The sequence below is a fragment of the Peromyscus eremicus genome, chromosome 18 (genome assembly GCF_949786415.1).
Source record: "Peromyscus eremicus chromosome 18, PerEre_H2_v1, whole genome shotgun sequence".
NCBI classification, from domain to species: Eukaryota; Metazoa; Chordata; class Mammalia; order Rodentia; family Cricetidae; genus Peromyscus; species Peromyscus eremicus.
Genome location: NC_081434.1, coordinates 21,342,788 through 21,370,129, shown reverse-complemented (window position 1 = coordinate 21,370,129; position 27,342 = coordinate 21,342,788). Strand labels below are relative to the sequence as shown.

The following is a 27,342-nucleotide window of genomic DNA, read 5'->3' as shown; positions in this document are numbered from 1 at the left end:
TATGGATTTCCTTGGCCCAAGTACTATAGTCCATCATTTAATGTGGAAGAGGTATTCTACCTAAGAAAAGTTTAAAGGGATCTGAAGTGTCGTTTTTCTTGTGTAGTTTCCTTTGGCTGCTTGCTTTGGTTTTTCTGAGACAGGGTCTTATTCTGTAGGCCAGACTTGCCTGGCATTCACTGTATACACCAGGCTGGTTTCAAACTACCAGCAACCAGTCTTTCTGCTTCTGCTGCCAGAGTGAGGAGATCACCTACATGAGCTGCCACACCCAACTGTCCTTTAAGATAAATGTCTTTGTTAACCATTTCCTACAACACTTGTGAAATTAACATAGTTTTCTTCTGCATATGGCATGCATTTTCTAACAAATGGAATTTGACTAAGCGAATAGTAGGACATAACATAAATGAGACAGCAAAGCTGACTATATAACACTGACAGAATGTTGACAGTTATCTTGAAAGGTCAGAAAGAAGTTCTGCATTTCTCCAGTTTCGACATATTTTAGTGAGTTGAAGTTGACAAACAAATGCTCTGGATGAATGTTGCATTCTGTGGCCACTCAGATATCAATTTCTTCTAGGTCAGACATCCAAATACTGCCAGTTAGGCATACCACAGATTGCTACCACTGGGGAGATGCTGCAGTGACAGACTCTTATTGAATGAATGGTTTTTGTTCCTTAAAATGTGTGTGTTGAGGTTGTGTTCTCCAATGTGAAAGTGCTCGTGGATGGGATTATTTGGTTTAGATTATGTCAGAATGGTGGGGATCCCATTATTGAACTATTGTGTTCATAACAAGACAAAGACTCTTCGGTATCTCTCTGCCCTCTCTCCTTTCCTTCCTTCCTTCCTTCCTTCCTTCCTTCCTTCCTTCCTTCCTTCCTTCTTCCCTCCCTCCCTTCCTGTCTCCCTTCCTTTCCTTTCTTTTTCTTCTGCAGTTTGGTTACAGCTCCCTCCCTTCACCTCTTTATCACTCTCCCTCTCCCTCTGTTTTCCCTCCTTCCACTCACCTCCCTTTAGACTCCTTCATGTGAAGATAGATACCGAAAACTGCTGTGTAAACCCAGAGGATCATCTCTGGGTCAAACCCAGCAGAACCTTCATCTAGGAAATCCCAGGCTCTACCAAGAAATATTTCTCTGCTCTTTAAAACACTATCTGTACTGTTTGATTATAATAGTCATTTGGCTCATTCAAGTGACTATAACACAATGCCGTAAACTGGTTACTTTATAAACAATGAACATTCATTTCGCACAGGAGAAATCTGGAGGCTTTCTCAAGTTCAAGGTAGTAGTAGAGTGTTTGGTTCCTGCCGTTTCCTAACAGATGTCATTTTATTTTTATGTCCTCACTCAGTGGAGCACTGCTGCTCTCTGGAGCCTCTATTTTTAGGACATGAATTCTATATATGAGATCTCTTGTTGTTGTGACTTTGTATCCCAATCCTTACACCTCCTAATACTATTACACTCATGGTCGGTACAAAATACAAACTTTGGAAGGATAGATGTAGTCAGAAACTGGCATGGCTAGAGCTAAGACAATGCTCTCTTCTTTCTGTGACAATAGCCTCAAGAACAGTCTTTCTTACTTAGCTGAGCAGATGAGCCATGGCAAGACCATTTTACATGTGTACACATTAAGATACGCATTCATGCCTTCACACGTTCCCTTCTGGAAATACCCACCCTGCACACTTAAACACATTTTGGGAAACTGCTACTCTTGAGCCACTTTCTGTTGTTTTCAGAGCTTTAAAAGAAAATATACGTATCTTTTCTTAGAAGTGTTCTTGGAGACTGGGTATATAGCTCAGTAGGTAGAGCTCTTGACCCATGGCCATTAGGCCCAGCATTCAAGCCCCCACTGTAGAAACAGGAGAAAAGGAGAGCGATGGAGGTCCTCCATGAATGTGTTTTGAGTTGTAAGTTTTTGTAAATGATAAATTCTTCAAATGTAAAATAGTTCTGTCTGATTGATTTCCTTGTACAAATTGACATTTTACTGATGTAATACAATCCCCTGGATGTTTACTTTGTACCCTTTGTATTGGTAGCCCTGGGGTCTAGAGTGTATAGTATAAATTTAATTTTTTTTGTCTTTTGTTTGTTTTTCAAGACAGTGTTTCTCTGTGTAGCCCTCGTCCTGGAACTCACTCTGTAGAACAGGCTGGCCTCGAATTCACCAAGATCCTCCTGCCTCTGCCTCCTGTGTGCTGGGATTAAAGGCATATGCCACCACCCACCCAGCCTGTTTTTCTTAAAATTATGATATATATATATATATATAGATAGATAGATAGATATAGATAGATAGATATAGATATAGATATAGATATATTACTTCCAATCCCTCCTTCCTGTAAGTGCAGCTCTAGATCACATATACTTACAATTTATAAATGCTGCCTACATTTTTAATGGTTGCAAAACTCAAGAGACTATTTCAGGACACACGAAACTGGATTAAGTTTCCATTTCACCGTCCACTTCTAAAGCTGTATTGGAACCCTGCTGTCCTCCACCATTCACATTTGTCTATGGCTGATTTGACTCTAGAACTGCACTGTTGACTAGTCGATACAGAGGCAGTACAGTCAGTAAACCTAAACTGTCCACTCAACAGCAGTCATAATGTCTGACAATCCCCTCTTTTAAGTCATTAAGAAGACAGAACAGAGCCGGGCAGTGGTGGCACACATCTTTAATTCTACCTACCACTTGGGAGGCAGAGACAGATGAATGTCTGAGTTCCCAGCTATCCTGTTCTACAGAGTAAGTTTCAGGATAGCCAGGGATATACAGAGAAACCTTTTCTCAAAAAACAAAGAAAAAAAAAAGAAAGAGAGTGGAAGAGAGAGAGAGAGAGAGAGAGAGAGAGAGAGAGAGAGAGAGAGAAGGAAGGAAAGAAGGAAGGAAGGAAGGAAAGGAAAAAGGGAAGAAAGAAAAAGAAAATAGAACCCAGAAAGAAAAATTGTATTTATTTATACTTTCAATTTAGCCATTTGTGGAGCTTTATTCTCAACCTTCAGTGTTAACCATGCACTTGTCACAGAGGGCTCCTGTCTTCCTGCCCTCTACCTACATTTAATCCCAGCACTCGGGAGGCAGAGCCAGGCGGATCTCTGTGAGTTCGAGGCCAGCCTGGGCTACCAAGTGAGTCCCAGGAAAGGCACAAAGCTACATAGAGAAACCCTGTCTCGAAAAACCAAAAAAAAAAAAAAAAAAAAAAAGAGCAAACTACGGTTGCTTGTTGCTTGGCCCTTACTAGTCTGGTGGAGGACCAAAGAGCCTCAGTGTAGCCAAGACCATGCATGCTGGATTTCCCCTTGGAACGTCCTGCTTCTTCTTTGGCTGCTCAGATACAACCTGTCTTGTGTGGGGTAGTTCTCTGCCCTTCCTACTGGGAGGAGGCCTCTCATAGTTTTGACGTGGGATCTGGGACAAAGGACAACATTCTGCCTCCTCCCTCCTGCCTGGAACGCTCTTTCCTACTGGTTGTAGTGCTTGTTCATCAGGAGTCTTCTACCGATGTAGCTTTCTTGCTCAGGGGAGAATTCGCGGAAAAGAGTCTTTGAGGGTCTGTACTTTAAGAGGGGAGATGCTATCCTATCAGCTGGGTCACACTTGGATTTCTTTCGTTTGTTTAAAAAAAAACAACTGAGTTTTTCTTGCCTGAGTATTTCTTGCACTGGAGTCTCTTCTTCTGATATTGTGCCATAAGTAAGTGAGGGGGTCTTGTGCTTGCTCCACATTTTTACGTGGAGGGGTTTCTGTACTCTTCACTCTTACATCTTGAAAACTTAGATCATCTTCTGTAAGCCATAATTTATCTAAAACCCTCAGAGTTAAAAACTTATGTTCCTAGTTGAGAAGGCAGACTGAAAGCATTTTTGATCTTAGGCATTTATTTTCACATCTGAGCCACTATTTCGCTATGCAGACTATTTATGTTGTTGCCCATGTGTGGGAGCCCGTTCTCGGGTTCCTCGTGGCTTTACCCAGCAGGTCCGCATAGAGGATGATTAGGACCACGGGCCTGAGTGCAGGTGTCTGAGATGGTCTGCACTTGGCTGTGCTGGGGGAGGAGGTCTTTTGCTCCACCCCTTGGCGTCTCTATAAAAACCCTGGGGCAGAGACAGTGGGGGACCATTGGAAAAGGTTCCAGGCCCTCTCGAGGCTATCCTTTATTTTCTATCTGTTTATCTCCACGATATTCTCCGCAATAAATCCTTCTATCTAATATTTCCTGCTGCTCGCACTCAAGAAAACTCTGGGGAACTGTGGGGGTGATTGGGTAAACGCATCACACCCATGTTATAAATTAAAATCATTTCAGACACTAATTTAGGTGAATCTATAACATGGCAGGCTGAGTTAACACAGAACCTCTCCCATTACAAACGCTGAAGTATGCAGGATAAATTTCAACAATTAAAAAAAAAATCTCTGCTTTAGACTACCAATGAATTGAAATCTTCAGTTGCTGGAAATTAAGAGATGAGGGAGAGTTCTAATGGTAGGGGTGTGAGTAACATAACCATTTAGGTAGAGGCAGAGAGAGGGAGATGAGAAGGACTCATATAGTCCCCGACTTAGAAATAAGCCTCATGGATGAGCCACAAGTAATGGAGGTAAGACAGTAGATCTGCACTGTTGCATAGCAAAGTGCATCACATAGCATGCAGTCTATGTGGCACCTATGCAGTTCACCTATGCATACCTTACTCAAGGTATGTCCATCAAATGATTCCCAGGCTAGGGGAGATAAGAGGGGGTACTCTGTGGCTTGAAGTTTTCTTGTGTCCTCATCTGCCAGTGGTCAGGACAAATCTCTCACTCACAGTCCCACAGCCTTTTATAAAACAATCACACAGAGACTTAATATTATTTGTAACTACGTGGCCATTAGCTCAGACTTATTACTTACTAGCTCTTACACTTCAATTAATTCATAATTCTTATTTATGTTTAGCCACATGGCTTGGTACTTTTTTTCAGTTCTGCCTTCACATCTTGCTTCCTCTCTGTCTGGCTGGCGACTCCTGACTCAGCCTTCCTCTTCCCAGAATTCTCCTCATCTGCTTGTCCCACCTATGCTTCCTGCCTGGCTACTGGCCAATCAGCACTTTATTTATCAACCAATCAGAGCAACACATCTTCATAGCATACAGAATGACATCCCCATCAGTACTCTTAAGGAACATCTGGCTGTCCCAGCTTCTGGCAAGTATGCCCTGCAAATAGCCCTTGCCAAAAATGTGCTCACAACTAAAATATCTGCATCCACATGAGGTGGACAGAGAACGTGAGCAAGAGTCAATGCATGAAACAGCAGCACATGAATAAGCCTGTGGCACACGCAGAGGCAACAGACGTTCAGAGCAAAGACTGTTGGAAAAAAATGCAAAGTCAGAGACATAAATATACGTATGACTAAAAATACGCACTTTCGAAAATAGAAGATGTAAAGTTAAGTGCATAAAAATAATTGAAATAATAACAGACAAAATTGAAAAGGGGCCCATGAGTGCACACATCAACACACATGTGCTCTCAAACATGCCAACATGCATCCATACCACACACAGAGAAAAAAAGAGAATGCTCAATGACTTCTTAAATATGAAATTAAATTTTCTGTTAAAGTTTTAGAAACTTCAAACGGTCTATGCATGATTCTATTATTCTGTACCATCTACCAGCTAGTGTGGTCCTCTTAAGAGCCAAGTACACTTTAAGCAATGCTGCACTCTGGCCTTATTTTTGAAATGACTTGACCTTAAGCAAGTATTGACATGAATGTTAAAACTGAGTGAGCTATGCTCAGCTTTCATTTTTCTGAGACAGAGATCTGTTCATGCCATCCCGTACACTGGAACCTCCAGTGTCTTCCCAGTGTCCACCATTTCTTACTATAGCTGTCCTGTAGCATTTTCCTACAACTGGGTTGATAGCTCCTCCTGCAGTATCTCTTGTTATCAATTGTTAATGCCAGTATTTTCAGTTCTTTTCACATGTAAACATATTCTCTCTCTGAACTTGCTGTTGCCTTGCTTAGAATATCTTTTCAGAAAAATGCCTTGTCCTGAAGTTCATTCTCTGTCCTGAAATGGCATCTCTCCAGAATGTTTTCTACCATATGTGAAGCTGTCTCCCTACTTCCAGCCGTTCTTTATTGCCTATCCCAGCTTCATTTGTTTCTTAAAATTTTTATTGATTTATTTTTTTCCTTCCTCATTTTTGTGACAGTATACCTATCAAAAGCAACTTAAGGAAGCAAAATTTTATTGTGGCTCCATCTTTTTCGTGAATTCATAGTAGTAGGAGCTTGAGACAGTTGGTCATGGCGTGTCTACCATCAGCAAGCAAAGAGCAGTGAATGCTACTCATCAGCTCATTTTATCCTCTTTATTCAGTCCAGGAGTCCAGCCCATAGAATGATACTGCCTACATTTAGGATAGGTCCTCCTGTCTCACTTAACATATTCAAAATAATCCCTCAGCAATGCCCAGAGTCTAACCTAGTTTAGATAGTCCCCTACAGGCATTCCCAAGGGCTTGTTGTCTAGTTCTTTCTAGATCTTGTCAAGTTGACAATCAATGATTACACTGACTATGTGCCAAGTGTTATTTATATGTACCCTTTGCTCTCTATTACTTTTATCTCAAATGACTAGACAACCATCTGGCACACTGTAGATTTTTTAATAAATATTTATTGAATTCATAAACTTATGATTTTTTGGGTATTGTAGTTCTTGTTTAAGGGAAGGTTCTTCTCCCTCCTCCTCCTCCTCCTTCCTCCTCCTCGTTATCCTCCCTTTTATTTGTAGAAAATTCCAACCTGCCTTCTTATCATTTAGGCTTCAGACTTATCAAGGAATCCGAACCTTCGGTATGTGCTTCCACTATACCTTCCAATGCACTTTTGTAAGTTCATTCAATCACCATTCAAGAAAAAATGAGATTCCACCATATTGCAGTGCTTGTTCTGGGCTCTAGTGTTGCAGTAGTAAATGTGGTAGAGTCAGTCTGAACTTCTTTTCTAGTGGCAGAATGGTGAGAGACAGGCAGCATTGAGTAACATATAAACACACCGTACTTCAGATCATTATGACTGGTCTGAGACGGTGATAAGAGATAAAGAGAACGAGAGTGTGAAGAAGAGGCGGCTGAGGCCAGGGTTTGCTATTTTAAAGACTGTGTGCCCTTCTCTCAGATACTGAGCCATGTGAGGGATTTTGTGGGAGAGTTACATGATCAACTGATGCTTACGTAAGCTCACTCTTATGTGTGAGACACAGGAGAAAGCATAGGCAGAGAAGAAAGTTATTAGAACTGCAGTGTTTGAAGCAATGGTCATGGGAATCAAGGTAGTAGCAGAAAAACAAAATAGTGTCCTTGATCCAATTTAGGATAAATTAAGAAGACTAAGCTATCATGATTTGAAGAGAGAGCAGATTTAGTATATGAGAATAACAAAAACAGTACCAGTAAATCAGGTGTCTAGTCTGTGTATCTAAATAAATGAAGCCACGCTTACAGACTGGAAATGATATACGTTGGGAGTGGCTATGGTGTTGAGCAACATACATTTTGGACATGCTGAGACATCTATAAAACATTGTATGAAGAATCTGACTTAGCAGCAGCTCTATGCAGCATTCTGGAACTCAGAAGGAATGTCCAGAATGAAGATGTAAATGTAGGAATTATCAACATATAGATGACATTTAAAACCATCTGGAGACAGAAAAGATGTAAAATTTGAGAGTTTATTTCTGAGCAGTTCAAACATATATAAGTTGAGAAGATTGGCCAGTGGGAAAATCATGACAGTGGGCATCAGAAACCAAGCGTATGAGTGTTTTAAAGAGATGGGAAGGATTATGTGTGTACAGTGCTCATGGGTGAAGAACAGTGTCAACCAGAAATTAACCATTGATCTAGCAGTGTGCAGGTCATTGATGGACCTGACATTTAGTTGAAACAGTATATAGGGGCTTTATTGGTGTGAGCTAACGAGAGTTGGAGACACCATATGTGAGAGAAAGGATAAGCAACTTATTAGAACATGCACTTTCCAAAGATCAGAGAATGACCAGAAGTCCAGTGGAAGAGAGGGAGGAGGAATTACATGAGGGGGGGGGGTGTCAAGATGATGATGGGGAAAACCCACAGAAACAATTGACAGAAGCTTGTGGGACCTCACAGACTCTGGACCGACAGCTGGGGAGCCTGCATGAGACCGAACTAGACTGTCTGCATGTGGGTGACAGTTGTGTAGCTTAGTCTGTTTGTGGGGGCCCTGGCAGTGAGACCAGGATGTAACCCTGGTGCATGAGCTGGCTTTTTGGAGCCCATTCTCTATGGTGGCATGCCTTGTTCAGCTTTCACACAGGGGGTAGGGACTTGGTCCTACCTCAACTTAATGTGCAAGGCTTTGATGACTGCCCATGGGAGGCCTTACCCTTTCTGGGGAGTGGCTGGGGGGTAGATAGGGGAGGAGGTGGGAAGGGAAACTGTGGTTGATATGTAAAATGAATTAAAAAAATTTTTTTAAGACAAAAAAAAGATAAGAGAGTGACAGCAGCTAGATGAGAAATAATACTCATCCATACTTGAAATTCCTATCTGTAGTAGTGGTAAGACCTATATCTTGTGGTAACAAGTATGTCTGTCTTCTTGACTACTTTGTATGAAGTATGACACCTGCCCCAAAGCAGAGGCTCAATTACATAAATTTGGAGAACTAAACCTAAGTTAAAATTATGACAGAGAATGTATTAGCTATGAAGTCGTTTCCTTTACATTTCCTTTTAAATTGGACAAGAATATATATATTGATGCTGGAGAAGAAAAGCAATCACAGGTCATACAATTTTTCTGAAACTAGTCACTAATTAATTCTCCAACTGATCCAGTAATGTAAGTGCTACACACCATCAAATATTTTAGAAAAACATGCACCCTGAAAAATTAATTCAGTAAAGATATTCAAGAAAAGTAGTGTTTCGTCAGCCATCAGAGTCTTAAAAAGCACAGATAAGGACAAAGAGTGTGTTTTTCTTTTGCAAAGTAGGGTTTAATTCACATTTTCACAGCATCTGGACCTGTTCATTAAAACAGATTGCCTAGAGTTCATAGCTATGTGTGAAAAGTTTCTTCATTACTGAGCGACGATGCACATTTATTAAACGGAACATATTTGTACAACATGAGGCTGGGAAGTTGTAGTATAATAGATGCACAGCACGACATCTGGGGAGCTACAGACATGAATGAAATATGGAAAGACATGGTGAAACATGGATGATGGTAGGTGTAGATGATTAACTTCCTTTGATGGAAATCAGGTGGCACCATATATTGAGCAGGGAGTGAAATAATCAGAGATCCATATTTACTAGTGAATTTGAACATTAGTAGCAGAGTAAATTAACTCTGTGGAGAATCGAAGTTTTACAAAAATTATCCTGGGAGATTTTGTTCAAGGAACATCATTGAACAAAATATCGATAATAAAATAAATTAGGAAATAGCTGTTTTTCTGAAATTAATAGATACGGCTTTACCTGGTGACATACTTTGTAGATCTTCAGATTGTATTAAATATGTAGACAGTGCAATATTTTGTTTAATAAACTCTTTTTCTTTTAATTGTCAGTGACGTCGACCATTTTCCTGTGGTATCTGGTTGACGTGGCCAGATTTTGAGAAGTTAGGGGAATCAGACAGAAAGATAAGCTCTAAGTGAGATGTGAGATTGACTAATAAGTGGTGAAAATAAGAACAGGAAAACATCAAAAGGAAACATGTCAGTCCATGAAGTTGATGAGATTAGCTTAGTACTGAGTGAGCTTCCAGAAGCAGGGCATAAATTGTCAGAGCTTTTGCATAGGAAAACAATTCAAAACTGGAATAAAATGTTAGAAACTAGATACCACATAGTATGTGCTGCTGAAGAAAAATATCAGTATAAAGCTCACTTTAGGATTTTTTTTTTATTTAAAAAAAATTTATTCCCCTGCCTCCACTTCCCCTTCTGATCACCCCAATCCCCTCCTCCAAAAGAGAATGTCCTCCCATGGCGGGACAGCAAAGCCTGGTACATGCAGTTGAGGTAGGACCAAGTCCCTGCTCCCTGCATCAAGGCTGAGCAAGGTGTCCCACCATAGGTAATAGGCTCCAGAAAGCCAGCTCATGCACCAGGGATAGATCCTGATCACACTGCCAGGGTCCCCTCAAACAGACCCAGCTACACAACTGTCTCCCATATGTAGAGGGTCTGGTCCAATCCCATGCAGGTTCCACCACTGTTGGTCTAAAGTTGGTGAGTTCCTATGAGCTTGGTTCAGTTGTCTCTGAAGATTTCCCCGTCATGATCTTGACTCCCCTTGCTTATATAGTCCCTCTTCTCTCTCTTCGACTGGACTCCTAGGACTCAGCCTGGTGCCTGGTTGTGGCTCTCTGCATCTGGTTCCACCAGTTACTCTACAATGACAGTTAGGGTATTCACCAATCTGATTACCAGGATAGGCCAGTTCAGGCACCCTCTCCACTACTGTTAGTAGTCTAATCTGGGGTCATCCTTGCGGGTTCCTGGGAATTTCCCTAGCACCAGGTTTCTCCCTTACCACACAATGGCTCCCTCTACCAAGATAGCTCTCATTGCTCTCCCACTCCTTCCCTCCCCCAGCTTGACCATCCCATTCTGTTCTCATCACCCATCCCCTCCCTTCTATTGGCCTCCCACCCCCAGGAGTCATAGAGATCTCCTGTTTCCCCTTCCCACGGTAATTTGTACATTCCTCTTAGGGTCTTCCTTGTTAGGTAGCTTCTCTGGAGCTTTGGGTTGTAGTCTGTTTATCCTTTGCTTTACATCTAGTATCCACTTATGAGTGGGTACATACCATGTTTGTTTTTCTGAGTCTGGGTTACCTCACTCAGGATGATTTTTTTTCTAGTTCCATCCATTTGCCTGCAAATTTCATGATGCCATTGTTTTTTGCAGCTGAGAAATACTCCATTGTGTATATGTACCACATTTTCTTTATCCATTCTTCAGTTGAGTGTCATCTAGGTTGTTCCCAGGTTCTGGCTATTATGAATAATGCTGCTATGAACATAGTTGAGTAAGTGTCCTTGTGGTATGATTGAGCATCCCTTGGGTATATGCCCAAGAGTTACCTTAAGATCTTGAGAAGAAATGGCTCTATATTCTTTAAATACTTCAAATGAACTCTTTTGGGTCTCCTGGGCATAATTTTCAGTATTCAGATTAAAATATGTAAAGAATGCCGAGTAAAAAAATGTTTTGTTTCTGTTCAGGAAATCTGTATGCCATGTCAGTAAAGTGAGATACCTCCCCCTAAACTCATCCTAGGCACACTCAGAGTGCTGACAAAGTCAGTGTATAGGACAGAGCAGGAGTTCGCCTCCCTGTTTAAGCTTTCTCTTCCATCCTGTGCTAATGACATGGCAATCCTGGGTGAACACCTGAATTACAATTCTAAGTTCCCATCTCCTCTCCCCTACATTCTCAGGGCTCACTCTCTGTGCCTCCCAATTCAAGGCAACACGTGTTTCTCAGAGCTGTGCTTGTCAGCCATTGCAGGTAGAGGCAAGTGAAGAAAGGGGTTTACAGCGGCTGAAAGGCTGGAGTGCCAGCATCAGAAATTAAATATCTTCTAAACCTCAAACAAATTGAGATTAAATGAAATGCAACACGAGATGCCCTTTTGTTGTATCTAAATCCACTGCATAATAGTGCCTACCTGCATCGCTTGTGCAGAAAATACATGTAGCAAAACATGCAGATGCATTTTCAAGGTCAGAATTTGGAGTTTGGAAGAGAAATACGGAGCCAGACGGTAAGCTCATAGGAAAATCAAGTCAGCCAGCTTTCCCCAGATGGTCACCTTTATACTGTTTTTTTGTAGCTTGTGAATTAGGCACCTGTGTTTTCTTCAATGCTCCCCCTGCCAGGTGAATTCTTATATTTGTCATTTTAATTGCAAATAAAAACAATAAATCTTGATGTTTTTTTTTTTTTTTGGTCCCCAAGAAACTCATGTGTTTAGTTGTTGTATTTTTCTTGGAATGAAATTAATATTTTAGAGTCCCTTGAATGCTTGTTTGAATTTTACAGTTTATTAGCTGATATCGTCAAAAACAGACATAATGACTAAACCTACAACAACTGTTTCATTTTGCCCTTTTCTGGAGGCTGGCTTGAGTGAACTCTGAGACCTTTGCATTTTTAAGTGTGGTATTTATCTTACTTAGAATAGACATTTTTAAAAGTTCTATTAATAATGATAAGAATAGCTATGTGACTCTCATATATAATCAGTTTAAACAGTTTCTTGGAATGCACGCACCCAAACATTGCATTGGGTATTTCTCCCTACCTGCATCTCCATGCATGAGAAGAACATACTGCCTTTTTCTATAAACAATGTGGTAAGCAATGTGCTTTTCTTAGTCACTGCTTTCAAACTCTTCTGGCATTTGAGTTGGCATTCTATTATTGAAATGTCAGATAAAGATAGGAAGCCACCCCTCCCATCAGGGCTTAATAAACCAGCACAATGACTTCCTCTTTCTTTTGCAATATGTAAATTAATAAGTGCTGACACATGATGCATGTAGGAAAGAAGAGATTCCTAAGAGAGACATATTACATTTCTTCCTTATCTGCTAGAGTCACCCTTAATGAGTGTAGCAGAATGATAAATGCACTGATAAAATGTGATGAAGTACTTGTACCCAAGTTTAAATATTCAGTTTATGTGCCACTACAGATAAGATAAAAATAGTAAATTATAGCAGGAATTGTTTATGTTAATGCCACTTGAAAATTAATGTCTTCCAAATAAAATTTGTTTATGTATGAGTAATTTGTCTTGTATTTTAAAAATGAATTAAGTACTGGGATCTTAGTTAGCTTGTTCAAAAGATAAAACAAACCTAAGCTGATATTAATCTTCTCCCAAATGAAATAAAACCAAGCTATTCATTATAAGTTCAAAACTTTACTGAGCAAGTCATTGTAAGTGCATTGCACTTGCCTGTTTATTTTGAGTGAATTAGAGCGTAATGACTCATAAATTTGAAAAGATACAAGTATAATTTTAATGGCATCTAGTGGTTTATAAGCTGAGCTTTTCCTCATCAGCCAAGAAAATATTGAATTACTTTACAGTAGAATAGGAGGTGTCTCGTTTTACATCTAAATACTTTATTTATAAAATGTAAAATTAACTACTCAATCTTGCTGTCTTCCTGACTTCCAAATGTGAATTTCCTGGAACTTTCTTAAAATTATATTTATAAAGTGTTCTAAAACCTTTTATGTACACAAAGATTGAATTATGATTACAGAGTCACAGAAAACACATTGAATAGCACATGTTGATTAGCATTGGATGAGAAAAAAACACTCATAATGTTGCTTTCATTTTCTGGACAGGTGTTTTCTTTTGGCTCATTTATTTATTCACTGTATAATGGCTTGAAGCTAAGTCACTAAGAAAATTAAAGTCTACTCTTGCTTATTGCTCTCATGGAGTTTATAAACTAGAAGATAGTTTTTCATCAAATAATAATGATTACAAATGTTAAATTACAACAATGATAGTATGTGAATGCAAAAATAAGTGGTATTATGAAAGAACTGTGGAACACATTAAACATTCATTGGTAGATAGCTAATAATAGTTAGCTGGATTTATAAAAGTAAAACTGAATGATATGGATAAAATGGGGAATTGTCCCAAAGAAAGATCTGAAAAAAGGTGGTGTTTTTCTTAATACCTGAAGAATAAGCAATCATTCAATGGTAAAAATCAGAGGGAAGCCAGGCGGCAGTGGCGCACACCTTTAATCCCAGCACTCAGGAGGCAGAGCCTGGTGGATCTCTGTGAGTTTGAGGCCAGCCTGGTCTACAGAGCGAGATCCAGGACAGGCACCAAAACTACACAGAGAAACTCTGTCTCAAAAAAACAACAAACAAACAAAAAAACAAACAAAAAACATAAGGAAGAATGTTTAAGACAAACTGAAAAAAAAATAAGAAATAAAGACATTATGACCAGATAGTAAAGACAAAGTTGTAAGACTTTAAAATAGCTCATGATGCCAGAAGAAGTTAGAGTGGTAGATGGCGTTTATAAAGGACTTACATTCTACGTTAAAAAAAAAGTTTAGTCTCATCCCCCAAGCAAAGCAAAGTATTTGAATTTGTTTAAAAGAAGGAAATAATGTACATCAAAAGAGTATTTTGTATAGAAAAGAGATTCTAGTATGAGCCAAGCGGAAATACAGAAATTAGAAAACTCTCAATATAGACAAGTGAGGAGGAGAAAGAAAGGAAGAAGACTGAGGAAGACGAGCAGGCATAGGTAGGTTGACAAGATATCCCATACAACTGTAAAATTTATAAGGATGTAATCAGAGCTGGGGAATCCACAAAGAAAAGTGTTGTATTTCTGATTTCCGTATCTAGATCCTGAGATAGGATATTCTTCGAGTGATAAGTCTAAAAACAAAATTAAAAAATTAAACTGGGAGTAATTGAGTTCAAGCTTTAAAAAATTAAATTTTGTTGTGGACAAAAAATATCAATTGAGTGTGGATGTGCCACAGTCAGTAACTGTCTACATTTAGACCATTTTTTGAATTCCTTTAATGGTCTCCATCTGCAGCAAAAAGGAGCATCTTCAATGAGGGGCAAAAGTTGCATTTCTCTATTGGAATAAGGATAAGAATGTAATTGGAAATTATAGTGTTTTAGGGAAATCGCTGTAGCTGGTTCTCTTCTGTGGTCCATGACCTCACAGTCACGGTAGCTGGTTTGATTTGCAGTACCAGGCATAAATTCTCTCCTATGGATCACTCCTGAAGTCAATTAGACGGTCATTGGTTACTCCAAGATAGAAGTGACACTATTACATCATTGGTAATATATTGTCATGTTGGTCATTGCTATGGTTCATAGGCCATAAACCCTATGTGCAAGGCTCAGGGGAAATTATGGACAAGGAAATATAAAGATTAAGAGCCAGAGGACCAAGATATCTGCTGTGACGTAGCATCTTCTATACAATGACAGAGAGCTATACACATAATATCTCAATAGTATGGCTGCCTAAATAAGACCTGCACAGTCACAACACCAGATGATATGCCAATGTGCATAGGGGAAATCTCAGAAGGCTCTATGCATAGATGAAGAGATACAAGCAATTAATAGCTGCTAAGTGGTAATATTAGCTCCTTGATAGGTTATCCAATCCCAAATGGTCAGCCCATACAAGCAAGACTAACTGGACTCAGCAAGTTGTATTTGGTACACACACACACACACACACACACACACACACACACACACACACACTAATGCTTAAGAAGAGTCTTGAGAGGGGGAGTAAAAGAGATCACACAAGAGGGATTGGGGGTGGGAGAAGTTGAAGGAAGAATATAGAGGGTTGGAAGTAATAAAAATTCACTATGTATGAAATCCTCAAAAAGTAATTTAAAAAGTTAAATTTCAAGTATAGTTAATGGCTGAAGAATAGATGTTAGGTAGATTTGTCCATCACTTGATCTGGGTGTCAGAAGAGACATTTGAAGTTAAAATGTTTATGATCCAGTAGTTGTGAGATACATAACACAAAACCATTGGGTATAAATACCTTCTGTAAAACTTAACCTCAGATGACAGGTGATGGTCTTTGTACAGAAGGCAGAGTGCATCTAAAAGAACAGCTTTTGAGGCAATAGAGAAAACTCTGGTGGCAGTGTAATAACAATGAGATGTTGTGTTAAGTGATTCAAGATAATGAGATAGACAGGTAGGGAAAGGTAGAAAGATCAACCTACACAGGAGATTCTGAACGTGGGTTTAAATTGACTTACCTTGTACTTTTACCTGTACTGTCCTTATGTCAGTCAGTTTGGTACCCCTGTAGAGAAATACTTGAGCCAATAAATTTATAAGCAAAGATTATTTGGTTCATAGTGTAGAAGGTTTCAGTCATGACCAATTGTCTCCAACGTTTTGAGGTTATGTGGTATGAACATGCAGCAGAGGAGGCCCAGCCACTGAGAGAGAAAGGCAGAGGAAGAGACTGAATCCCACCATCTGCCTTGAAGGCATACTCCCCTCAATGATTTAATACCCATTACTAAGGCCATATCTTAAAGATTCTACCTCTTCATAACACTACTAACCAGGGACAGTGCATTTAACACATGGCCTTTAAAGGGCACTTATCCAATGTCAATGTTTGTAGAAACAGATGAGCATTCACTTAAATTAATAAAAACATGATTGTAAAATAATTTATACTCATTGTTAAACTCTATAGCAAAAACTAAAGAGATAGGAAAAAATTAAATTACCCATAGAAAATATAAAGAAGTAAGCATAAAAATATAAAAGGGGGACATTTAAACAAAGTTGTGAGAATGACCAGTAAATTATAAAAAATAAAAATTCATTTGAAATGAGGTAATTCAAAGGATAAAAGCCTGTATTTTAAAAAACTGATCTTTATTTAAAAATATTCACCTCTATGCATACAAATGCAAGATAATAAAATTGCTTTGATGGTAAATTGGTAAAATCTACCAAATATGTAAGCAACAAATATTATCAAGTCAATGCAAAGTCTAGTAAAAATACTACAAAATTCTACCATCACTTTAGTAGTAGAGACATACCCTAAGTCTGAAACTAGACAAAGATAATATAAAAAAGAAATCAGACTAAGTATTTCTCATGGATATAAATGTGCAGGTGTTTAACAAAATGTTATCATATAGAATCCAGCAAAAGAAACATATACATAGACACATATATTAATAGAAGGTAATATATACCATGTGAGCCAAACCAAGAAAATCAGAAAAGCTTTATAATTTGTCAGTCAATTCAAAAATTCACTAACATAAAAAATAATCTCAATACATGTAAAAACAAAATTTGCCAGTGCTGGAGAGAATGAAGGTTAAGTGTTTGAAGAGACTGGGGTTCGATTCTCAGTACATACATGGCAGCTCACAGCCATCTGTAGTTCCAGATAAGATGTGACACTATCTTCTGACCTCCATGAGCATCATGCATGCCTGTGATGCACAGACACACATGCAGACAAAAAACATCCATACACATAAAATAAATAACTTAAATAATTTTTAAAAAATTAAATAAAAAGCATTGTCTAAATTCCATAGCCGTTCATGGTATAGACATTTAATAAATTAAGAAAAAATTTCTTTCAAACTTATAAAGGACGTTTATATAAAAACTTTATCAGATACTTTACTTAATAGTAAAAGCTGAATTCCTCCCTCCTGAGCACAAGTAAAACATATGTGCTCTCATTACTTCTATTCAGCATTTCACAAGAAGTCCTCATCAATGTGGTAAGATCAAAACAGTGAAATAAATAAATTCACAGCTATGAATGGAAGTCAACTTTATTCACAGACAGTGTTTGTCTACATAGAAAATCCCATAAAATCTACCGATAAAAGTACAAAAACCTCACACTTCATCATGGAAAACTCTCTTTGCAATGGACTGAGCCCATTACAGAAAAACCACAGCCAATCAAAATGCAGAGTGTGGAGCCCAGTCACAATTCACTCATCTACAACACAACTCCCACACCCAAGGGTCAGAGAATCTTATAGAAGAGAGGACAGAGAGATATAAGAGTCAGAAAATCAGGAAGTATCCTAAGAGATTGTGTCTCCTAGAAATGTCAGAAGCTACACCCATAAGTTCTCACCAGCATGACTGCCTAAACATGAGCTGAGCAAGGACACACAAATAGGCATAGTAATGAGGACTAGGAAACACTACTGAGTACTCACTTCTACACAAATAACTAAATACTGAGGGCAGGAGAAATAGTCTTCTCCAGGGGTGAGCACACAAATTGGTTATTTAATACTAAATGGCCAACACTGAAAACATATTTATATTCATGTAACATTATATAGACAGAGTAGGTCAATTTATGCATTTAGGATTCTCTTCCTACATACATATACATATATGTAACTAATTAATGAAAAGAGAGCCCATGAATTTGGAAATGAGCAAGAAAGGATAAATAGAAAAAAATTGGATGGAGGACAGGAAAGGGAGAATAATATAATTATGATACAATCTCAAAAAAAAAAGAAATAATTTTGAAAAAAGAAATCTACTAATAAAATTAGAGCCAGGGATATGACTCAGTGGGTAAAGGGCTTGCTGTGTGTGCTGGCTAGTTTTATGTCAGCTTGACACAAGCTTAGTCATTGAGGAGGGAACCTCAGTTGAGAAAAAAATGTTTCTATAAGCTTGGGCAGCAGGCAAACCTGTAGGCTATTTTCTTAATGATGGATGGGGGATGACCTATCCCATTGTGGGTGGGGCCACCCCTGGGTTAATGGTCCTAGGTTCTATAAGAAAGCAGGCTGAGCAAGCCATGAGGGGCAAACCAGTAAGCAGCACCCCTTCATGGCCTCTGCCTCAGCTCCTGCCTCTGGGTTCCTGCCCTGCTTGAGTTCCTGTCCTGACTTCCTCCAATGATGAACAGCAATGTGGAAGTGCACGCTAAATAAACCCTTCCTTCCTTCCCCAACTTGGTCACTGTGTTCATCACAGCAATAATGACCCCAACTAAGACACCATGCATGTGTGAGGACCTGAGTTTAGCTGCCCCAGAATTGTGTAAGGTTGATCACATTAGTGGAGTCTGTTGTTCTCACACTCCTATGACAAGTAAGGAAGTAGGGACAGGAGAATCCCTGGAAGTTTATACAAGGGCTAGCCTGGTATACACAGAGACAATCACCAAGAGCCTCTGTCTCAAGGTGAATGCCAACATTCTGAGATTGTTCTCTGTCTCTTACACTCATGCTGTGGCATGTACATGTCCAAAATCAAACACACCTGTGTACACACATGCACACACATAAAGACAGAGAGAAAGAAATAGGAAAGAAGGAAGGAAGGAAGGAAGGAAGGAAGGAAGGAAGGAAGGAAGGAAGAAAAAGACTAGGAAAAATGTTTCCAAAACACAACTGATAAGAGATTTGTATCATAAAATATAAATAACTCTTAAAGTTCAAAAATAAAAGAAGCTAATCCAATCTTAAAGATTTGAATAGGCACTCTGCTAAGAAGGACGCACGTGGACTAAGCATATGGGATGTTCAACCATTAGTGTTCAGGGAGAAAGCAAATTAAAATGGCACCTAGATACTCCTTTTCAAATTTTAAAGGCCTCATTTGTATGTATGAGCTTGAAGGTGGTAAACTTTACATTATTACTCTCATGAGTGTAGTATAAAAACGGCTCATCTCTCATGATCGAGCATTATTTCTAGTCTCAGTGCCCGAAGTCCTCTCTCTTGAGTAATTGTTTTCCATTTCATAATCAATGTTGATGTTCCCCTAAATATCTCTGTGTTCAGAACCTCAGGAAAATTATATTCTGTCCTTTGATATTAGTTTTTTTAAAGGTTAAATGTAAGGCTAGGGAGATAAACTCTATCACAACTTTCTGATAGTAGCTTATTGTTGAAGGTGTGTTGAAGACATATTTACATTCTTAGATTCTCTGTAACACTACTGGCCATTACCAAAATATGGAGTCAACCTAACTGCCCATAAAATAAATGAATAAAGGAAATATGGAAATATGTTCTCTATATAGTATTTCACTGTTCAGCTTTTAAGAAAAAAGGAATTCCTTTCACCTAACATGGATAAGTGCTGTGGAATGTAATTCTATATGCTGTGACTGTATGTTGGTCTGATTGATTGATAAATAAAATGTTGATTGGCCAGTAGCCAGGCAGGAAGTATAGGTGGGATAAGCAGACAAGGAGAAGAGGGAAGAGGAAGGCTGAGTCAGGAGATGCCAGCCTGCCGTCCAGGGAGCAGCATGTAATGGCACACAGGTAAAGCAACAGAAAAAGTGGCAACATATAGATTAATAGGAATGGGCTGAGTTTAAGTGTAAGAGCTAGTCAGTAGTGAGCCTGAGCTAATGGCCAAGCAATTATAAATAATATCAAGCCTCTGTGTGATTATTTTATAAGCAGGCCACGGGACTGCAGGGCCCAAGCAGGACCAGAGAAACTTCAAGCTACAGATAAGTGTAATGTAAAATGAAACAGGCACAGAAAGACAGTATTATATTATCCCACTGACATTTCAAAACTAAAACAAACTGAGCATACTGAAACAGAGAACAGACTGGTCATTTCCAGGGGTTGGTTATGTATTGCACACACGGTGGGCCAGAGGATACAAAATATCAGAAGAGAGGAATAGTAAACTCAAAAGACCTAGTGTACAAAATTATTGAAATTTTATTTAAATGTTCTCACCACAAAATTAGTGTGGGGTATGAGGTATATGTTGATGGGCTTTGTCAACAGGCCCATAGTATGCAAAGGTATCAAACCTTCTGTTGTACATGAAAATATGTGCAAATATTTTGTCTATAAAAACGTGAATAGGGACTGGGTAAGTGGCTCAGTAAGTGTTTGAATCTCCAGCATCCACATACAAAAAACTGGTCACGGCCACGTGTGACGATAACCCTGGCACTGGGAAAGGAGACGAGCAGATCCTTATCCTGGAAGCTCTCTGGAAGCTCTCCTAGCTAAAATGGCCAGTTTCCGGTTCATTGAGCAACATTGTCTCCAAGAAGTAAGACACAAGGCAGCACCTACTCTCTCCTGCCCTCTGCATCCCTACACAGGAGTGTGTGGGTTCACACACACATACACCATATGCATGTAAAACACTCACAAACACACACACACACACACATGAATAATAAGAATAAAGGACCTGGAGAGATGGCTCAGTGGCTAAGACCACTTGCTGTTTTTACAGAGAACTTGGGTTCAGTTCCCAGCATCCACATGGCAGCTCACAAGAGTCTGTAACTCCAGTTACAGGAGATCTGTTGCCCTCTCTGGCCTCCACAAGCACTGTGCACTTATGAATATATATATATATATATATATATTCAAAATACTCATACACATACAATAAAAACAAATAAATCTTTAAAACGCTAGTGAGAATAAACGGACTAAAAATATAACTCAGAGAGAATACTTGCCTAGCATATGAAAGGATCTGTATCCCCTTCCCAACCCTAGAAGAATAAATAAATAAATTGATGAATTTATAAATAATAATTGATGAATAAATAAATAATATGAAAATTATATTAAATGCACTTTAACATGAGGCTAAAATTACTCAATTAAAATTATTTTGATTTATGCTATAAACTTCTACTTTGTTAAAAAAAAGTGATTGGTGCCAGTGATAATAACATAGACAAAAGAAACTAAAAGATGTAAATCTAGAGAAATATCTTGAGCATAAGATTGGGCTTCATGTTTACTCTATAAAACTCCCAGATGTTAGTTTATATTATAATTAGAAAATAAAGTACTTAAGGTACTCCAGTGAATTTTTATACTGTTTACAATTTATTTAATATTTCATAAAACTATGCTCATGGTTAAATACCATTTCATTACTTATTTGTTATCCAAATGTGAAAGATTCCAAAGCAATTGCTTTTCTTCCTTCTCTGTTCCTAATGTTTGATTTACAAGAGAAACATCAATAGAAAGTTTGAAGAAGTAGCTCCAGGGAATCTAGAATAATGAGAAAAATCTCATTATTTTGTGATATTTTTACTTAGAAGTTTAAAATGCTTTTTTTTTATGCTGCCTGATAATAACCAAGTGCTCGACAAGATGTCTACGCCACTCACTGTAACTGTGGAAACCACCCAGCTTTACTTTGCACTCTAATCATCATTTAAAGATGTAGATTGCACCATCCTAACCTGACTACACAATTTCCAAAGTAGCTAAGAGATTGGAAGGCGTTATGATAGGGTAGTGAGAGGGTGAAAGAGGAAACCTATTATTAAGTAGCTTGATAGCAGAATAATGTATCAAACTGTCAGTTTGAATAAAAATATTCATCCGTTTTCTAGTATCAGATGTACCTGAGGACAAAATAGTTGAATTTTTTTTGTTTTTTATAACAACCTTTCAGAAAATACCCAATTTCATTGCTCATCTCTGCAGCAATTTCATGAGTGTGTTTCTCTTCCAGTTTCTGTGGCTCAGTGAAAGGGGAATTGGAATTTACCAATAATTACACACACAATGCACACACACACAGACACAGACAGACAGACAGACACACACACACACACACACACACACACACACACACATACTCCAATATTGCCTCATGCTCAGGTGGAATCATTTTATTATAGAAAGTATCTAGTTGTGTATTTACTAACCTTTGAAAATAACACAACTGAATTATTTTTGTGCCTAGTATCTTAAGATGTCAGCTAATAAGCTAATTTTTACCAAAAGGTTCTTGGGTAGGCAAGTTATAGAAGAAAAGGTAGAATACATAGATATCATTTAAACTTTAAAGGTAAAATGCACAGACTTCACTTCTGTCCTGTGGAAAGTGTTCTGTTGTTTGTTTGTCTTACATAGAGCTGCATAAAGTCAGCTGACACCATACAGGAACTGAGAATAAGGAACAGAGTGAATAGATAGCCAAGAAAGCTGGTCGTGTGTAGTTGAGATCTCATATTGTTAACGTACCCATGTTGTTTTGATATTTTCTCATAGTTACACAGTGAACTTAACTAGTGGATACATCCACAGTGCATTCATTTTTAAAGTAATTCTTTGAGATAATACTAGAAACTTCCACACAAAAATATCTATTTACAAAATGCACTTTGGACTGTGCAGTTCCGATTCACTCTGTTGACAGAGCTTAGGAAACTGAATTCCCTAAATGTTTCCATGAGTGCTAAAACGAACTATGGTCTACCTTCTAGCCAAAGTCACTGATGCTCTAATTTGCAGGTGAAATTTGACCATTAATGAAAAATGGATTCCAGTCCCTTGAATCTTATTTTATTCAGAATTTATATTTTGTAATCTCAATCTTGCCAAATATAACTTGACACAATGTCATTGCTAATAAGTAAGAGTGTTTATATGACATAAAGAAATTGGATTTAATACAATCCTTTCTGTTTAGCAAACGCGGTTAAGTGTCTTTAATTGTCATGATACACTATTGTATTGAATGACAAATTCAAAAGTTAATTTTAAAAAAGAGTGTTCTGGGGCTATGGAAATGACTCAGTGGATAAGTGCTTTCTATACAAGCATGAGGACCTAAGTTTGAGTCCCCAGAACTCAGTAAATGTCAGGTGAGTGTGGTTACCCTCCTGCAATTCCAGCTTTGGAAGGCAGACACAGAGGATTCCCCATAGCAACCTGACCAGTGAGTCTTGATAAATCTGGTAGCTCTGAGTTTGATCTAGTGACCTTCCCCTGTACTGCAAAAGCTATGAAGGATGAAGACTAACCTTGGGAGTCTACATGCATGGGTACACATACACATGTGCACCCACCCACCCACACACATACAAATGTGCACACACATGAATACCATGCCCCTACACACGAAATCCAAGAAAGGGAAAAAATGAAGCACAACACAATAGGTGTTACAGTGTTCAGCATCAAAGAGAACAGTGATTTGTTCAACTTCTTTCTATCATGTTAAGACAAGTTACCTTTTGTCCAAATCAGTCCCGAGAGCTCTGAAAACGCAATCATCAGGTATGCATTCGTGTGGATGCCAGCAAGGTCAGAAAGCAGAACACTGAAAGAAACTGATTTCACTCTGATTAAGAATAAGATCGCACAGTGAAGGGCTATAATCATGTGAAGACATGGATACAAGATTAACTAGAAAACAGAAGGGGGAAATACAGAAGAAAAGGAAAGATACGAGATAAAATAAGAAAGGAAAATGCATGCAGAAGAGAGGGGAAGACTTTTAAACTCCTGGGTTCCCAGGTGATGGTAAGCAAATCAAGTTTCAACTTTAGTTTCTTGAGAAAGAAAACTAAGGTGATTTTTGTTAAGTACAGGAAAAAAAAAAAGAACAAAATGAATACAGTTCCTAGAGAAAACGGGAACACAGTATTCATTACTCATTCCAACTACACTATAGCAATTGTTTAACAAAGAAGGCTGTATCTTAAGCTTTGTGTACCTAAAGATTTGTTTATTGGGAAAGTAATCACTTCCAAGTGAAAGAGATACCTTCCACTGCAGAGGATCTCTTAGCAACTATAGCTTTTCATTTTGTAGCATAAATTGTTCTCTTGGCTGCAGTAGGGTTGGCAAACACTTTTGAGCAGCTTCAGCCAGGATTTGTCCTTATATAAATTCATGATTTAAATTTTCAGTGTTGTCAAACTTGTCTGTGCGTGACGCAGTTCGGTGTTGAGCCAAACCCCACACAGAAGAGATCACCCAGTGTTTGACAATAAGTACGAAGTGGAATATTTTCAACAGCGAAATGAGGAACTGTTTTGTTTCATTTGAACCCGTTCTTCAAGAGGTGAACCAATTAGTCTGCGCCGAAGAAACATGGCAAGTTGTTGGCAAATCAAAGCAATGACATTGTCAAATGAGGAGGACACATTAATTGTCATTTCTCATTAGTAACTTGCCAATTGGCAGGATCTCCTTTTATATCACAGTAGAAGTACAAAGCTCCATTGACCACTGATTTTTTCATGTGGGTACACATGCTCAGCTACATCACTTCAGACACAGCTTTTTCATATATCAAAAAGACAATCAGCTGGTGTTTCACATGCATTTATTAGAATGTATTCTTAATAGTAAATTCACCAATGAATACCTCTAGGGAATGCTGACTTAGGGGTAGATATAGTTGTGTTTAGGGGTTGCATTCAAACTTTAGTTGGTCAAGCATAGGAATATGTCTCTTAAAGCAAGACATCTAGTCATTTCACTGAAAGGACTTCCAATTCCAAGAACTTCATTCTCTAATTTTACATTTCATCGCCAGAAATAAAACAGGAAGTGAAAACTCACAGTAATCAGGGATAATGAGAAAATAAGAAGCGTATTTCAAATGTAGATGATATTCCAGGAACTCCACTAAAACTTCAATGTACTCACATTCTCATTTAGATCTCACAAAACTATCTAGAGTGAGCACTACCAGGTTATAACTTTTGGAGTTCTTTGATTTTAGGTTCTTCACTGTATCCTTCTGCTGATTGATGCAATGATGAAATATTTTAGATAACCCCTTACTGACTTGAGTCTTCTGTGACTGCAAAGAGGATAACAAGAATATCAACTTGAAAAGAACCTATCACCTTGATATCATCTACGCTCAAAACAATTTAGATGGCATGATTCTTCTATCTTTCCATCTTGATACTTACAAAACTTGTTGACACCATCTGCCTATCCAGAATAATTAAGATATATCCACCAATCAAAATATCCAGAATAATCAATGTAACACTGATAAAGGATTTTACTGTTAATTAACACATCCTTTTCTGCTTAACAGGTGACCTTGTCAGACAGCTATGGTAAACATCAGGACACTGATTCTTTTCATACCTACCTGGGCTTTATCTCCATGTCTTGCGACATGTCCTCACTGCCCGCTGCTCAGCTAAGCTTCTTCTATCTTTTGGTGAGGCTGCTGGAATGCCAGTCCTCCTAACTAATGTCCTATATGCACACTCGGTCCACTATAAATAATCCTGCAGATGGCATCCACAGGAATGGTTATGAAGTTTGAATCAGACTGTGTTATTTTTTGGCCAAATGATATCTAATAACTGTATACAACAACAACAAAACCCACTTATGAAGTCTTTGAACAAAATCTGAGTGCTTGTTTATTTCTCAGACGTTGACCCTTATCCAGCAGGGTACCAGATCTATTGCTCCCTGGCTTGTGAGAACCATTATTAAATATTTATCAATTTTGCAAAGTGCTACCATATCAGTAGCTTTGAGTACGATATGATAGGAGAATTTACACAACAGAAATCAGTGAGTACTAGATGTCAAGGCTGTTTTGGATTTTGCATGTTTGTTCTGGAGAGCTAGTTGTTAATCATCAACCACTATGTAACTGTTGGAATTGCTCTCTGCCTCAACTGCAAATTTCTACTGATGCTGTGCTGGCTAGTTTTTGTAAGCTTGATACAAGGTCAAGACATATCTGGGAAGAAAGACTCTCGATTAAGGAGTCATTACAGCAGATTCTCCTGTGGGCATGTCTGTGAGGCATTTTCTTTATTAATGATCAATATGGAAGGGCCCAGTTCACTGTGGGTGGTGCCAACCCTGGTTTAGGTGGTCTTTGGTGGTATAAAAGGCAGTCTGAACAACCCATGGGGAGCAAGCCAGTAAAAAAAAGTTCTCTGCTTTAGTTCCTGCCTTGGCTTACGTCAATAATGGAGTGTACCCTGAAGCTGTAATAAACCCTTTCCACCCTGATGTCAGTTCTGGTCAGTATTTTATCTATAGCCACCAAAAGCAAGTAGGACACTGACTTTCTAGCATGTGTGCTTTCCTCCTGTCACTTAGGACCTTTACTTATATTGTTGTTTTCATGAGTCTCCTGTTTTGAGTGTTCACATTGCTAGGAATCTAAACAAGCAAATCCAAACAAGATTTTTCTGAGAGGCTTTCCATGACTATCTTAATCAGAAGGGACCACTGCATGCCACGCAACTATTTTCTCTGTAACCTCAGCCCTGCAACTTAGAACAATGCTGCTGAGGTCACGTTCCTCTGCCCCAGGTAGCTTACATTTGGCTTCACACCACAGAGGAAGAAACAGTAAAGCATATAGTTCTCCAACAGACAAGGATCATAAGGTCAGACGGTCAGAGTACAACAGCTGGGTAAAGACATCAGCAGCTAAGGCCCCTGCCTTTCCTGCTTCTGTGTCCTTAGTACCTGAGAGCCATCCTCAGGATCACACAATGGTTATTTCAACTCTAGTCGCATTAACACACTTAGATGTCAAGAGAAATGGGGAAGAAGAAAGAAGGGACGATCAAACTTCTGACAGCATACGTGGGCAGTCTGTCCATGTCAAAGGCCCTTTTTGCACTTTGTACTGAAAATAACTGGCTCTAAATTAAAATAGATTCTGGAGGGAGAAATTTGTTCATTTTCTGCTTTCTATTGTGGATGGCCGCAAGGGATAAGTGACTTTGGAGCACATACTTCATATCTCTGTCATTGTATTTAATACATTTTTGCTGCCCTAGTAGATATTAGCTTTAAAGGACGAAGTTCCAATTTCAGATGAATTATGGACCAAAATCTACACGCCAATCGAGTTAGCCAAAAGTCATCATTAAGGACTGAA

The 27,342-nt window shown here is 38.6% G+C and overlaps 1 protein-coding gene across 4 annotated transcripts in view; it reads left to right on the top strand.

The window, feature by feature from the left end:
• Lin7a (lin-7 homolog A, crumbs cell polarity complex component) overlaps window positions 1-27,342 on the top strand; it is a 135,351-nt gene that overhangs the window by 13,952 nt on the left and 94,057 nt on the right. The window contains exon 2 of one of the 4 annotated variants that reach the window (XM_059245214.1): window positions 25,516-25,644. The exons of the other annotated variants lie outside the window; for them this stretch is intronic. The gene's annotated coding sequence lies outside the window, so the exon portion shown is untranslated. The remainder of the gene's footprint in view (window positions 1-25,515; window positions 25,645-27,342) is intronic. 4 annotated transcript variants of the gene reach the window in all.